The sequence below is a fragment of the Hemicordylus capensis genome, chromosome 3 (assembly GCF_027244095.1).
Source record: "Hemicordylus capensis ecotype Gifberg chromosome 3, rHemCap1.1.pri, whole genome shotgun sequence".
NCBI classification, from domain to species: domain Eukaryota; kingdom Metazoa; phylum Chordata; class Lepidosauria; order Squamata; family Cordylidae; genus Hemicordylus; species Hemicordylus capensis.
Window position 1 is genome coordinate 264,875,986 of NC_069659.1, and position 13,648 is coordinate 264,889,633.

Below are 13,648 nucleotides of genomic sequence, written 5' to 3' on the forward strand. Positions count from 1 at the left end.
GCCTATCCAATCTCTTTATTTTCCTGTACCCTGATAATCCCTAAATAAATCAGATTGTACCATATTCCTGTCTTCTCATCATTTCCAGATAAAAATTTGCACAAATTGCTACTGTAAGGAACTGTTCCATATAGTCATGCTGATTCCCCATGTTAGATTAAACGCCCGATTGGAGTGTTCAGCCAGCACCTTGGAACAGTTTCATTAACAGGCCATGTGGCTCTGGTTGTGACTGAGATGCAGGGGGTGTGCCTAGGTTGGATGGGGCAGCTCCACAGGGAGTGGTGGCTGGGTTCTTTGGACCCATCTGTGAAATGGTGGCAACGCCCCTAGGTATAGCTTCAGTTTTCCCATCAAAAGCTTAACTTTTGCTCTGGTTTCTTCCGTCATCTGGGCCTGTACACAGTGGCTGAAAGCCAAACTAAATTAATCATGAGTAGTTCTACTGAAATTAATGGGAGAGGTTAATTACACTTTCAGCCAGTGTCCCTTTTAGAAGTATGTGACTTAAAAGACCAAATTCATAGTTTGCTGAAATTAATTATTTATGTGGGCTTTGAACTGTGCACATGCAAGAGAAATGGAAACATTTTGTAATGGCTGTTCTTGCCATTCTTAATAATCTTCTGGTTCTGCTTTAATTAAAATGGTGGCATGGCACTAGAAGTACACATAATCCACATGCAAAATGATGCATATCTGCACATATCAAGGTTACATTCTTTAGAGCTTTGCCTCACACAGTCATAAAGAATGTTTATTTTTCTCCCATATCTCAATGTTGTTAAGGACAGCAAAAACAAATAGGCATCTATGGAGTTAGTAACAGAAACCTGCAATCTAGAAGCTAGAAATCAATTTCTCAAGCAGAGCACTTAAAAGGGACTATTTCATAGGCACATTTGGACTCTTCTGAACTGTCCCATTGTCTGGGCAAAGCGGTACTGGAAAGTGTCACTCACAGCAGCGTAAATCACCTCTGGATAACTCCATTCCCAGTGAGGTTAAGAAAGCTGTTTATTGTTTTCTAGGGAATGCTGCAAGACCTACCATAGCTAAATCAAAGGAAACGCAGGGCATTCAGTTCAATGTTATCGTTAAACAAAAATTCTGTTTAAAGCAGCACTATACATTTGTGACTGCCTTGCAAGAGGCATTTATATACTTGTGGCCTTATTGCACTTAAAACAATATTAAGATTAGTTTACAGAGGCAGTGAAAGCATGTTATGCATATGCCTGTATGTGTCTCATATGTCCCTCATCTGGGTCTATTTTTAAAACGATCCTGCCTTTCATTGTTGACTTTGAAACATTCCATCTGGTTGTGGCTTTCACTCCTTCACGAAAGAGCTTAGATCTTTTTGCTGAAGGCACTGACAAGAATGTTGCACTCAAAGTTAGGAGAGAAAGGAGATGCTGACACCATCCTTTCATCCATTAAAACCTTTCTCTTGTTGCAGAAGACTATGTCCTCCAAGCCCTGGCTAAGCTTCTGACCAGGGAGCTAATTTGCCAACAAGAGCCCCTATAAGCATGCAAGTAAAGTGCACTGAAGATATATGCATGTTCATGAGGAAGTAAGATCCATTGGCTTAGATACTGTACACAGCACCCTACTGATACAGGAGTGCATGCATGCACTGGCTCTGAAAGTGTAGAAAGCTCATCAACACTGCTTGCACATGTGCAGAGCCTGCATGGCTCTAAAGGATCATATCCACTCTGTCGAATTCTTCTCCCGTTGGGAATGATGAGAAGAATGTTCTACAGTGATGACTGACCCAATCCTTAAGAGCCATGGAGACTCCACTTTTGCAAGCAGCATTAATTGGCTTCCCACACTCATGGACCCAGAGTGCACACCCCACACTTCCATTGGTGGGGTGCTGGATGGTACCTAAGCCACTGTGTCCAATGTAATTTATTCCCAGGTCAGTGTGCATGGGATAGGAGGCTTCGACAATGAAATGGACAAGTTGCTAGAAAGTTTAAAGTCCTGTAAAAACTGATTACATCTACAGAATCAAATATGCACAGTCAGAATAACAACTCTTACTACTGACGACAGCTGTTCTAAAGCAAAGCCAGCTACTGACAGCTAGAATATTTCCCCCCGGAAATGAAGGTGTTCATTTGTGCCCTCTTCACAAGGTAGGAATGATGCTACCTATACCCTGAAACTTATATCGTATAGGAGATTTAGCCCCATGCCTCCCATATTTTACTATGTCTATTACATTAGGGCTGATTACATTTTTGGTCAATTAGCTCTTCTGCATTTAATCAGCTAGTTAACCCATTAAAAAGAAATAAATTAACCTAGGCTGTATAGCTGTTAGCTTCTCTGAACCTGGGGGAGTATTTCAGAACTGGCATCACTCATGATATATATCCTAATTAAAAAGAATTCCCAGCAGTCTCTGTGCAAATGGTTTCTGCAGATTTTAGAAGTGCTTCAGGCTGTATCCTGGAGTGTAGACTGTATCCTAGATGTTGCGTTAAGCACATTCTATGCAGTTGTGTGCTAACTGAGCAAAGAGGTGCCTTTTTAAAGTGGTAGTTCTCTTTATTTATCAGGGGGAGAGCAACTGACCCTATCCATCCTCAGCACAGTGATCTCCCCAGTACAGTGATCAGCACAGAGATCTCCAGTGGCTGTTACTGGTATCTATCTTATTTTTCTTTTTAGATTGTGAGCCCTTTGTGGACTGGGAGCCATCTTTATTTATTTTTACTTCTCTTTGTTAACGGCTTTGGAAACTTTTGTTGAAAAGCGGTATATAAAAATTTATTGGATTCGCCATGAACTAGGTTGGTCCATCCAGTTTGATTGCAAACTGGCCTGGCCCTCAGGAAAGGCAGCCAGTCCATGATCAAACCAAATTGAACCTGGTTTGATGCAAACTGGTTCAAACTATTTTTAAGGTTTGAGTGTCTATGGTGGCTGCCATTTTGTCTGCTTGTGTATTTGTTTTTCTGCCTTGCTGATTGGTTTTCTGCTACTGCCTTCTGATTGGCTTGCAATCTCCTTCCCTCTGATCGGCTTATTATCATTCCAAATCAAGTGTTGTCAGGGCAACTCCCCATTTTTTGGAGAGGGGGAAGGGATGAAGGAGGGGGAGCAAAATGGAGAGTGTAAAAGATTATTTTAAGCCCAGGCAGGCAGTGCCTAGCTCAGGATCTGGAGGAAGAGAGCTATCTGCCTTGCTGCTTTGCTGTACCTGCTGTCTTGCTTTTGCTGGGCCTCCTTCCCTGCTGGGTCTCTTACCCTGTTGGACCTGCTGTTCTGCCGGACATGCTGGGCCTGCTTCCTTAGTGGACCTGCTGTCTTGCTGTGCCCTCTGCCCGTTATGCCTGCTGCCTGCTGTGACCGCTGCCTGCTGCTGAATCACTGAGCTGAATAACATTGCAGCAGACACTGCTCTGCTGGTCCTCTACTGGTGGGGAGAGAGAGGGAGGGAGGGAGGGAGGCTTATATGTCCCTCTCTGTTTTATTTTTATTTTGCAATACCAACTGCTTCTCCCCTGGCCCCCAAGTTACCAGCACTCTAGTGAATGAACTGGTTGCTGTCCTGCCTGCCCCGCCCCACTGCTCTTTTCTGATTTGGGGGGTTGGTGGCCGGCCCACCTGCTGGCCCCTATCTGCCCTTCTCCCAGCTGTTGAGTGCCAGAGTGTGCTTGGCTTGGCCAGATTGCCCGGAGAGCCTGGTCAGAAAGACTCCAGCTGAAGATGCTGAAAGAAGAAGATACCAGATTGATGACCCCCAGAGTTCTAAATAGGGCCTAGTTTGGGGGAAGAGATTTATGTAGGTAGGCAGGAAGGTACTAGGCCTGGGTAGAAGAGGTAGGAGCTTGGGCCACATAATCCTCCCTTCCCTTAGACTTACCCCATTGTTGCTTGCTTACCCCCCAGACAAGTCTTCTCCCCAAATAAAGCCTGCTCCTTTATTTGGGGGGGATTTAATTTTTCTAGCTTCCTTTTGTGTGCTACAGTGCTATAGATAGCACTGTGTGTGACATACAAAGCATAATAAGTAGACCACCCCCAGCCTCACACTTCCTAAAGGCATTTCCTTCTCCCACCCAGCAGAGCTTGGGCTTTAATTTAGCACTCACAAGATGTCCCTGAGGATGCAGAGTAGAGCTAGGAGCAGAGTGGCAGGCAGAGGAAGGGGTGATGCTGCTGGTTGCAGCGGGCGAAGGTGGTGAGAGAGGCCTACTCCCCAAGTAGCTGCCGTCCCCCTAGAGATGCGCAGCTCACCTATCTGGCGGTGTCACCTGCTCATGCAACATAGCCACCTGGGTGGCGGAGGTAGATATGAGGGGGGGTCCCCTGTCACTGAAGAAGCTCTTCTCATAGCAGCGGAGGAGGAGGTATCATTGGCTGCTAGCCCAGCAGCCAGATTGCTCTCTCCATCTTCCTCCCCATCCCTGTTGACGGTACCTCACCTGAGGCTGAGGAAGACCAGGGGGAAGTCATTCTGGTTCTTCCTGGGTCTTAGCTCCAGACTGAGGGCAGTGGTGGTGGTGACCACCACTGCCCTATGTTTGTTTGAAGGATCCCTAACAACTGGGCAGTGTGTGGCTCCATTCTGCACCAAACCCATCCATGGAAAGATAGGTGACCACTATTGCAGCCTGACTGAAATAAGCTGGGAAAGGGGAGGAAATTTTACTAAGTTAACCAAATGCTTTATTCTCTCTCTCTCTCTACCCACAGCAAATCAGCTAAATTCCCTATGTATAGCTTGCTTGCTGCTCTTTGGACTAATATGCACAATTATTCTGAACACAGACATGTCATTTCTAATTTGCTTTATAGGAGCCTACTGATGTTTAATGTAGAATGAGAAATTCCAATGGACAAAGTAAAGATTATAAGATGGTAACTATTTATTTGTTTGTTTGTTTTATAAAACACATTTTTATTTCACCCCATATGCAAGTCTCTTGGTGGTTCACAATCTAAAAACACAATGATTAAAACATGAACACAATTAAAACAGTTTAAAGTACAGATAAAAACTCTAAAACCTGAATGTTAAAATTATAAACTAAAAGCCTGACTAAACAGATATGTCTTCAGGTCCTTCTTAAAAACACCCAGAGAAGGGAAGGCTCTAATTTCATTAGAAAGCGTGTTCTAAAGTCCTGGGGAAAACCTAGAAAAGGCCCGGTTTTGAGTCAATATCAACCAAACTGGTGCCAACTGCAAACTGACCTCCGCAGATGATCTTAATAGGTGGTGGGGCTCATGAAGAAGAAGGCATTCTCTTAAATACGTTGGACCTAAGCCATTCAGGGTAAGTAATAACTACCCTGGGGTGTAATAACTAGTGTTGTGCATGAATCAGATTCTGCAATTTGATTTGAGTTTGAATTGAATTGCAGAATCGTCAAATTGATTCATCGAAAACAGCTGGCTTGGTCGACTGTCTCTACAAATTGTCCTCAAATCCCTGAATTGATTTGGGTGATTTGAGTGCTATTTTGAGGCCCATTTTGCTGGAAAACCAGGCTTCAAAATGGTGCTTTTTTCTGGGGACAGCTGGTCTACCAATTGGGATGGGTGGGTAGACCAGCCCTCTGCTCCATATTTCACCTGCCTTGGAGAACTGGTCTATTGGGTAGACCAATCCTCTGAGGTGGGCAGACACACACAAAGTTTGGAGCAGAGGGCTGGTCTACCTGCCAACCCCAATTGGTAGACCAACCCTCTCCTGAAAAATGGCCCTAAAAATGGCACTGTTTTCCCAGGGAGAGCTGGTCTCCCAATTGGGGTCAGCAGGTAGACCAGTCCTCCACTCTGGACGTAACACATCATCCTGCCTCAGAGAATTGGTCTACTGGGTAGACTGGTTCTCAGAGGTGGGCAGATGCACCAAGTCCAGACTGGAGGGCTGGTCTACCCACAAACCCCTCTCGTAGAGCAGCTCTCCCCTGAAAAAGGTGCCATTTTGAGACCTTTCCCCCCAGCAAAAATGGCCTCAAAATGGCGCTCAAATAATCTGAACTTATTCAGGTCAAATCGGGGGTGATTCTCTTTGACCCCAAATTGTGCTATCTATTTTGAGGGCAATTCAATTTGAGGTCAAATCTGTGAATTGCCTCGGATTGAATCTGAATTGATTCGAGGTTGAATTGAATTGCACATCCCTAGTAATAACCAGCACTTTGTATTTCACCCAGGAACTTATTGGCCACCAATGTAGTTCTTTTAAAATGGGTGTAATATGATCTTTTTGGGTAATCCCTGAGACCAACCTGGCTGCTGCATTCTGTACCAACTGCAGTTTCCAGACTATGTACAGTACAAAGGCAGCCCAGTGTAGAGTGCACTGCAGTAGTCAAATCTGGATGTTACCAGCATATGCACCACTGTTTTAAGCTAATTTATCTCCAGAAATGGACATAGCTGGCATATCAACCAAAGTTGATAGAAAACCCTCCTGGCCACTGCCTCAACCTGAGAAATGAGGGAGAGGTTTGGGTACAAAGGTACTCCCTGACTACATACCTGCTCTTTCTGGGGAAGTGTAACTGCATCCAATACAGGCAGATTTAAGCCACTTCCTCAGTTTCAAACTCCCACAATGAGTACCTCCATTTTGCTTGAGTTCAGCTTCAGTTTGTTCTTCCTCATCCATCCCATTACTTCATCCATCTCCAGGCCAGCATTTGGGGAAGTTGGGCCATTTCCTGTTGAAGAAAATGGAGACATGGAGAAATAGATTTGGGTGTCATCAGCATATTGATAACACCCTGCACCAAATCCCCTGATGACCTCTCCTAGCAGTTCCATGTAGATAATAAAAAGCATTGGAGATAGAATGGAGCTCTGTAGGACCCCATACAATACGACTCATTTTGAAGAGCAACAATCCCCAAGTGACACCATCTGGAATCTACCCAAGAGGTGGGATCGGAACAACAGCAAAGCAGTGTCTGACACTCTCAAGCCCTTTAGGCGCTCCAGAAGGTTAGCATGGTCAATGGTATCAAATGCTGCAGAGAGATCCAATAGGATCAACAGAGTCACATTCCTTGTCTGAACTGGTTTGGCACTGAACCATTGCTCGAACCATGGTTCGTGCACAGGCCTACAGAGCATAGATATTCAAATGCACTCTGTGTGGTAATGTCAGATTCAAACTCAAGTCTTTCTCCACTTGCTCTCTAGCCATCTACCTTGCTTTTTCAGCCCCTGTAGTACTTCTGTAAATCAAGGGGCTAATTTAGAATCAATCTGGAGAGGGTGCTTAGGGACAATCATATCTACCACTCTAGCAAGTTCAATATTCCAAGTCTGAACCAGGGCATTGACAGAATCATTGGCAGAATCATCCTTAAAGCCTCCCAAGTCTTCTTGGAAACCTTTGGATCCAATAGCCTTTTCAGGCGGACCATCCTAATAGCTCCTTCACCTCTGTAGAGGAGGGTTGTGGCTGTAAGTCCAACATGAACCAAATGTTGGTCTGTTCATGACAGCGGGGAAATTACAGGGGTCTCCCCCCATGGAACACCATCCTGGTCAGAGCTAAAATCTAAATCAAGGGTGTGACCAGCAACATGTGTTGGTCCCAAGACAACTAAGCCCATAGATGTCATGGGCACTATATGAACTCCTGAGCTGATCCTGACAAGTTGGTTCCAAAGTGAACGTTAAAGTTGCCCAGAACTGTCAGTCTGGGAGATTCCAATGCCAACTCTACAACCAAGTCAGTCAGCTCAGTTAGGGACTTTTCTCTTTCTCCGGTGCCTTCAGGAGCAAGAGTCGGCCATCCACACCCTGACAAGGAGTTGTGGCTTCCACATGTGTGACCTGTCCAACATGGACTGGAAGCTTCTTTACAGATGTAGACAAACTGAGGTTCATGCACTGGGTTGGCACTGAACTGCTTCAGACGAGGTCCGAACCAGTTCAGTGCCACAGGAAGCAGGGAATGTGATCCTTTAAAAACAGGAGAGAAAGTCCTTACTTGCTCTCTGCTGCTGCATGTAACTTCCTGCCATGTGTGGCACCTGGGATGCACATGGTGTCCATGCATGTGCGGGCACTATTTGTGTGGTCAGAAACACCATGATGACCATGCAGATGGCGCCCATACATGGTCTGGTATCCCCAAGCACTGAGCCTGTGCACGAAACTCACTTTGTAAACATCCCTATGCTCCTGTCCAAGATTGTCTTGCACTCAAGCTGGTCTTTGTTGCCATGAATGGCTTCTGTGCCAAGGCAGCAACCCTGAGCCAGACTTTGCCCACTGCTCTTCTCCTCAGGAAGATGATGGGTGAGCTCCAGACCATGCTGAGCACTGAGGAAGGAATCGCCTTGGCAAGTAGGCTGAGGACTGGAGTGGTGGATCATCTCAGGACACCCTTGGTAACTCAGAAAAGCATATTTTGTCCTGCCTATCTGATCCAAGGATGAAGGGCAAAGCCCTGGTCACCGTGACCAGCTGACCTGGTGGAGGGACCTCCTATTTGGAGAAGTTAGCCAAGCAGTGGAGGGCTGGGGTGCAACCAGGAGGAGAGTACCGCTAGTGCCCCTGTCCACCCCTAGCAGCACCATTACCACCACTTCCCAATTCAGCAGTGTGGTGTCCCTGGCAGGGCCAGGTCAGCCAGAGGTTTTGCCTCTGCATTCCACCCGGTAGTTCATGGAGGGGTGCCTTGGTGCCTTGCCAGGGGTACATAAGGAGCCCACCAAACCCTGCAGCAGCGCTGAGTAGTGTGTGCTGCAGTGCCTGCAGGAGGTGCTGACAGAGCCTATCCAGTTGCGGGCAACGCATTGCCAAGTCTGACCGGACTTGTTGGCAGTTGTCTGATGGTTCTTATTGTGCCCACCAACCAGCTTCCAGAGAATGAGGGTGTTGTCCATGGCCAGTGGTGTGGTGACACCCCATAGCTCATGCTTGGATGCTGACATGGTGGAGAGACTGGAATTTCTGAAGGCCAGCCTCCACCTGCTGGGCTGTCCCAAGCGGGCCATGGAGGTTGAGTGACATATGGTCACGCCCAATACACTGCACACCACTGGCAGCTCGCCCCACCATGGCCAACCCCAAACCCAGATGTGTCACAGTCTGCCTGTTAGTGCTGCTGACACATGCAGACACACAGACATGCCACCGCCATGGCTGATAATAAGATATGGACTGGTGCCCTGACCCATGTGTCAGGCTGTCAGCCAGGGCCCAGCACCAGGGCCATGGTGTTATAGAGACATTGGCAGGTAGGGATTTTATGCTTATGTTGGAGGAAAAGAGAAGAAAGAAGAGTTCTTCTCATGGTAAGCTTTGTTTTTTGTTGAACCTTTGGTCCATCAGGCCATGACTACTACTCTGGCAGTGTATTCACTCAGTCAAAATGTGGCAGAAGATGTTATTCTGGTTGAGCTTATGGCTATGCTTGCTGGCTGCTAAGAGTGTTGCTGTTGCAAGTAAGGATGGAGTCATAATTGTGGAAGAGAGAGCAAAGAGTGCCAATGATGTTGCTGCAATGCAGGCACTGTGGCTGGCAGTGGATTCTCCGTCAGTGATTCTTTTTCTTTCTTTTCTTTTTTTTTGCCATCTTTGGACTGTGTGTTTAGCAAAATGTGTGTTTTTCCTGTGTTGGGAGGGACTGTGTGTGCTTCTGTTCTGCGATGCTGGTTTTTAAGGCAGGGTTTCAAAATGTGTGCACTCTGCTTGTTTCACCCATAGGGAACAATTGGGATCTCAAATCACCCCATTGTTCCCCATGGGTAGGTGCTAGGGACACCAAAGTGGGTTAGGTGGTACGGTGTAGTGGGTGCTACCTGCCACCCAATCCACAAAATAAATGGGCAGGTCGGTGATTTTTTAAAAGAAAAAAATTAACCTTTCCCCGAAACTCCCACATGATCCTATGAGAATTTCTGGGAAAGGTTAAATTTTTTTTTTTTGGTAATTGTCTGCTTGCCCATTTTGTGGGTTGGGTAGTAGTACCCATTATGTCCTGCCACACAACTCACTTTGGTGTCCCTAGGACCTACCAATGGGGAGCAATGGTGTGATTCGAGTTCCCTATTGCTTCTTATGTGTGAATTGTGGTGGTTTGGTTTTTTAAAAATTGATTTGATTTGAGCCAGAAATGGCCAGCTGTTTTGATGAATCAATTTGAATTTTTGCAATTCAATGCGAGGTCGAATCTAATAGCAAAAACTGATTCATGCGCATCTCTAGTTTCCTGTCATTTGAAAAGAATTCTTCATCTCCTTTTCAGCATATGTTTTCATTCCTGTACTTGTAAGAATGGCAGTGAGGGTGAAGGGAATTAGGGGATTATAAATTCATTACGAGACTTGCAACTCCAACCTGGTAAGACTCTTCAAGAAATGAAAGGAATAAAGTTTCTCCACAGATTCAGAATAAAAAATGCTAACAGAAACGAGCTGGCACAGTTTAATTATAGTTGTTAAGATAACTGCAGATCAATAATATGCTGCTAGATATATGAAATATTTTCTCTCATCCCACATGAGAAGGCTGAACTGCAGAGGTGACAAGACTATGCAGGCCTACCAAAGGCATTACATTTTATATGCATCAGAAATGAAAGCTTTTTAAAAGAAACCTTACCTACTTCTTCTGAACAAGGAAACAGAGCAATAAAAGGGTTTGTCCAAACAAGCTTGAAATAATGAGATACTGCTCCACAAATCTTTCAACAGCACTGTAATGCGAGTGAAAATATGAAGCCATTTGGCGCAAAGCACTAGTTCAGAGCTAACCACAAACAGTTCCTAAGAATTCTAATATCACAAGAATGTGCTTGCATGGCTGAAGTGGATCAGAAAACTTCTTGATCCAGCTGAAATGACAGTTCTGAAAACGCTACAAAGTGATTCAGTGTGTCTGAGTGAACCATGTCACTAAAAATAAATAACAACAACCTTTTGAAAAGGCATGAAGGATTACACTCTGATGTTCCTATGAGTGAAGATGAGATGTGACCAGAGTACTGGGAAGGCATCATGTGGATTCTGGAGCACAAAGGATCAGAAAAGAGTAGGGTTGCCAACTTTTCAAGCCGCCCTTGCAGCAATACTTCTACTAGAATCCAGCAGACATGGACAGGTGATTTATTTGTTCACATGTGAAAAGCTTTACTTGCTGATTTCTGCTAATCACATTTCTGTAAAACTGCTAATCAAACTGCTGTGATAAGAGCAGGCTGGATCACTTTGTTTGGTCAGTTGACAATTCTGGAGAACCAATGGTTTAAGTGGAGTACAGGGAGAAACCTGTTAGGGTTGCACAGGCATATCCTATTTCTTGCTATACTTGCTTCCTTCTCCTGAAGTATGGGATGGGGCTCTAGCTCAGAGGAAGAGCATCTGCCTTGCATGCAGAAGGTCCCAGGTTCAATCCCTGGCATCTCCAGATAGGGCTGGGAAAGACTTTTGCCTGAAAACTTGGAGAACTGCTGCCAGCTGGATGGACCAGTGGTCCACCGGGTAAGGCAGCTTCCAATGTTCCTATGGGATATAGAGCATAGCAACATAGGAACATAGGAAGCTGCCATATATGAGTCAGACCATAGGTCCATCTCACTGAGTATTGTCTACACAGACTGGCAGTGGCTTCTCCAAGGTTGCAGGCAGGAATATCTTTCAGCCCTATCTTGGATATGCCGGGGAGGGAACTTGGAACCTAGATGCTCTTCCCAGAGTGGCTCCATCCCCTGAGAGGGATATCTTACAGTGCTCACCCATCAAGTCTCCCATTCATATGCAACCAGGGCAGACCCTGCTTAGCTAAGGGGACAAGTTATGCTTGCTACCACAAGACCAGCTCTCCTCTCCATGGAGCAATGTCCTAACACACTTTATAGTGCTGATCCAAATATCAAGATATCTGCAGAGGTTACTACATTCTCCTGCTGCCCAAGGGGATCAACTAATCTGGGCTATTAGTTCCACCCTCATTCTTTCTAATACTTTCATGTTTCTAATACTCTGATCCATCAACTATTTCATTCTCAGGCCCTCCTACTCCCCAAGAATGGGGAGTCCAAGAATGAAAGATAGTCAGTTTTTCCCTGTGGCAAGTGCATAAGAGCTGTGGTTGTATAACTCACAGAAGGGCCCTGCTGGGTCAGACTGAAAATCTCCTTAACAGCATTCTGTCTATTCCCAGCAGTGACCAGCTGTGTTTGCACCCCTGCACTTAAAGGCCACCCTTAAGACTAGAACCACGACTGGAGTGCTAGAAAGCCGAGGCTACTGTGACTGGCCTTGATGAAAATGAATGAAAAGGCTTCTTTTACACAAGAAACGCTTCATGGAAGATTTGTGATAAACGGTTACAATATTTTGGAATAAAACAAGTTTGATTCTAGTGTTCAAAACATGCTCCATCTTCTCTTTCCAACCACAAAAGACGTGTTGTTTATGTAAACTGTGTAGATTCTGGAGCTTAGAATGTAATTCTTAGAAAAACTGGTCATTTCCAGTGGTTAATGACCTGCTAGTCTGCTAACCATCAGGAGGGGAAGCCAAAGGTAGTTAACACTTTACGTAGCACAGCCGATCCTAATAACCGTAACCAGCCATATCTAAGACTTCTTGTTGCAAATTGTAGATTTAGGCAACATAGTGGATTCATTTGTCCTTGGATGGACAATTGAAACAGAATAAAGAAGTAATGCCAGAGGGATACACTACAGTGCATAGGTTCCAGAGATGCCAGATGCCTCATATATAGGAGGTAAGCAAACTTTCATTATGATATTAGACACATAGGAAGGAAAAGTGGTAAGAAAATGCTACTGCGACTTGTGCATTCCCATCCCAAACTGAGAAAAAACAGAACATTTAGTATAGAGACCACCAACTTCTGTATTCTTGAAGATTGCTCTGTTCTTCAAGCAGTGGTCTAGAGACTGCAAGGATGTATTTTATCACACAAGCTGAGCCTCTAATGAGTAGCCAAGCACAATAATAATCCAGTCAGTAGTGCTTTCCAGCTAAAACGCAAAGGGGATTAAGCATAGCATTCTATAGAAATATTAGCCAAAATTATAGATGGAATGATAGTTTTCTGTTTTATGTGTCACCTTTCTCCCTATTTGGTTATGTTGGTCTCTTTTCCCTCCCTCCCACCTTCCATTATTTCTCTTTCTTTCATTGTGGCTGGAAAAGTATTCTCCTCCTGTTTCTGCACACCTGTTTTCTTTCCTTCCACATAATATTTCCAAGCTCTTTGGCTATTGGTGACAGTTTTTGGTTTTTGGGGAGTGGGGGTGGGGTGGGCTGGGGTGGGGGTATGAAAGCAATGGAGCCTCATTTCAAATGAGGACTCAGTGTTGGAACCCCTGGCCTTTAGTGAGGTAATGGCACTAGTGTGCAATCTTTGACTTTTCACTTGCCTTCAGTCTCTGTTCTTTTATCACTGGTAAACATCAATTCCCCTTCATTAACCTGAAGCCCAGTTTTCAACTCTTTTTCTTCTTTGTGTACCTCCTCCACATTGTTTTTGGGTTGTTGTTTCTTTTGCTGTTTTTTTTTAAATTTTTTAAACAAATGGTGCATTCACACCATTGTACCTGTGCAATGATTATTGTACCTGTGTACTAATACACAGAGACATTTTGTTCATTTTGTCTGCTAATTAGTTAAAGTTA

General features: G+C 44.9%; 1 long non-coding RNA gene across 1 annotated transcript in view; it reads left to right on the top strand.

The window, feature by feature from the left end:
• Positions 1–3,488: 3,488 nt before the first annotated feature.
• Positions 3,489–13,648, top strand: part of LOC128349281 (uncharacterized) — a 28,853-nt gene continuing 18,693 nt past the window's right edge. The window contains exon 1 of the long non-coding RNA XR_008318700.1: positions 3,489–4,887. This is a non-coding gene — a long non-coding RNA (uncharacterized LOC128349281). The remainder of the gene's footprint in view (positions 4,888–13,648) is intronic.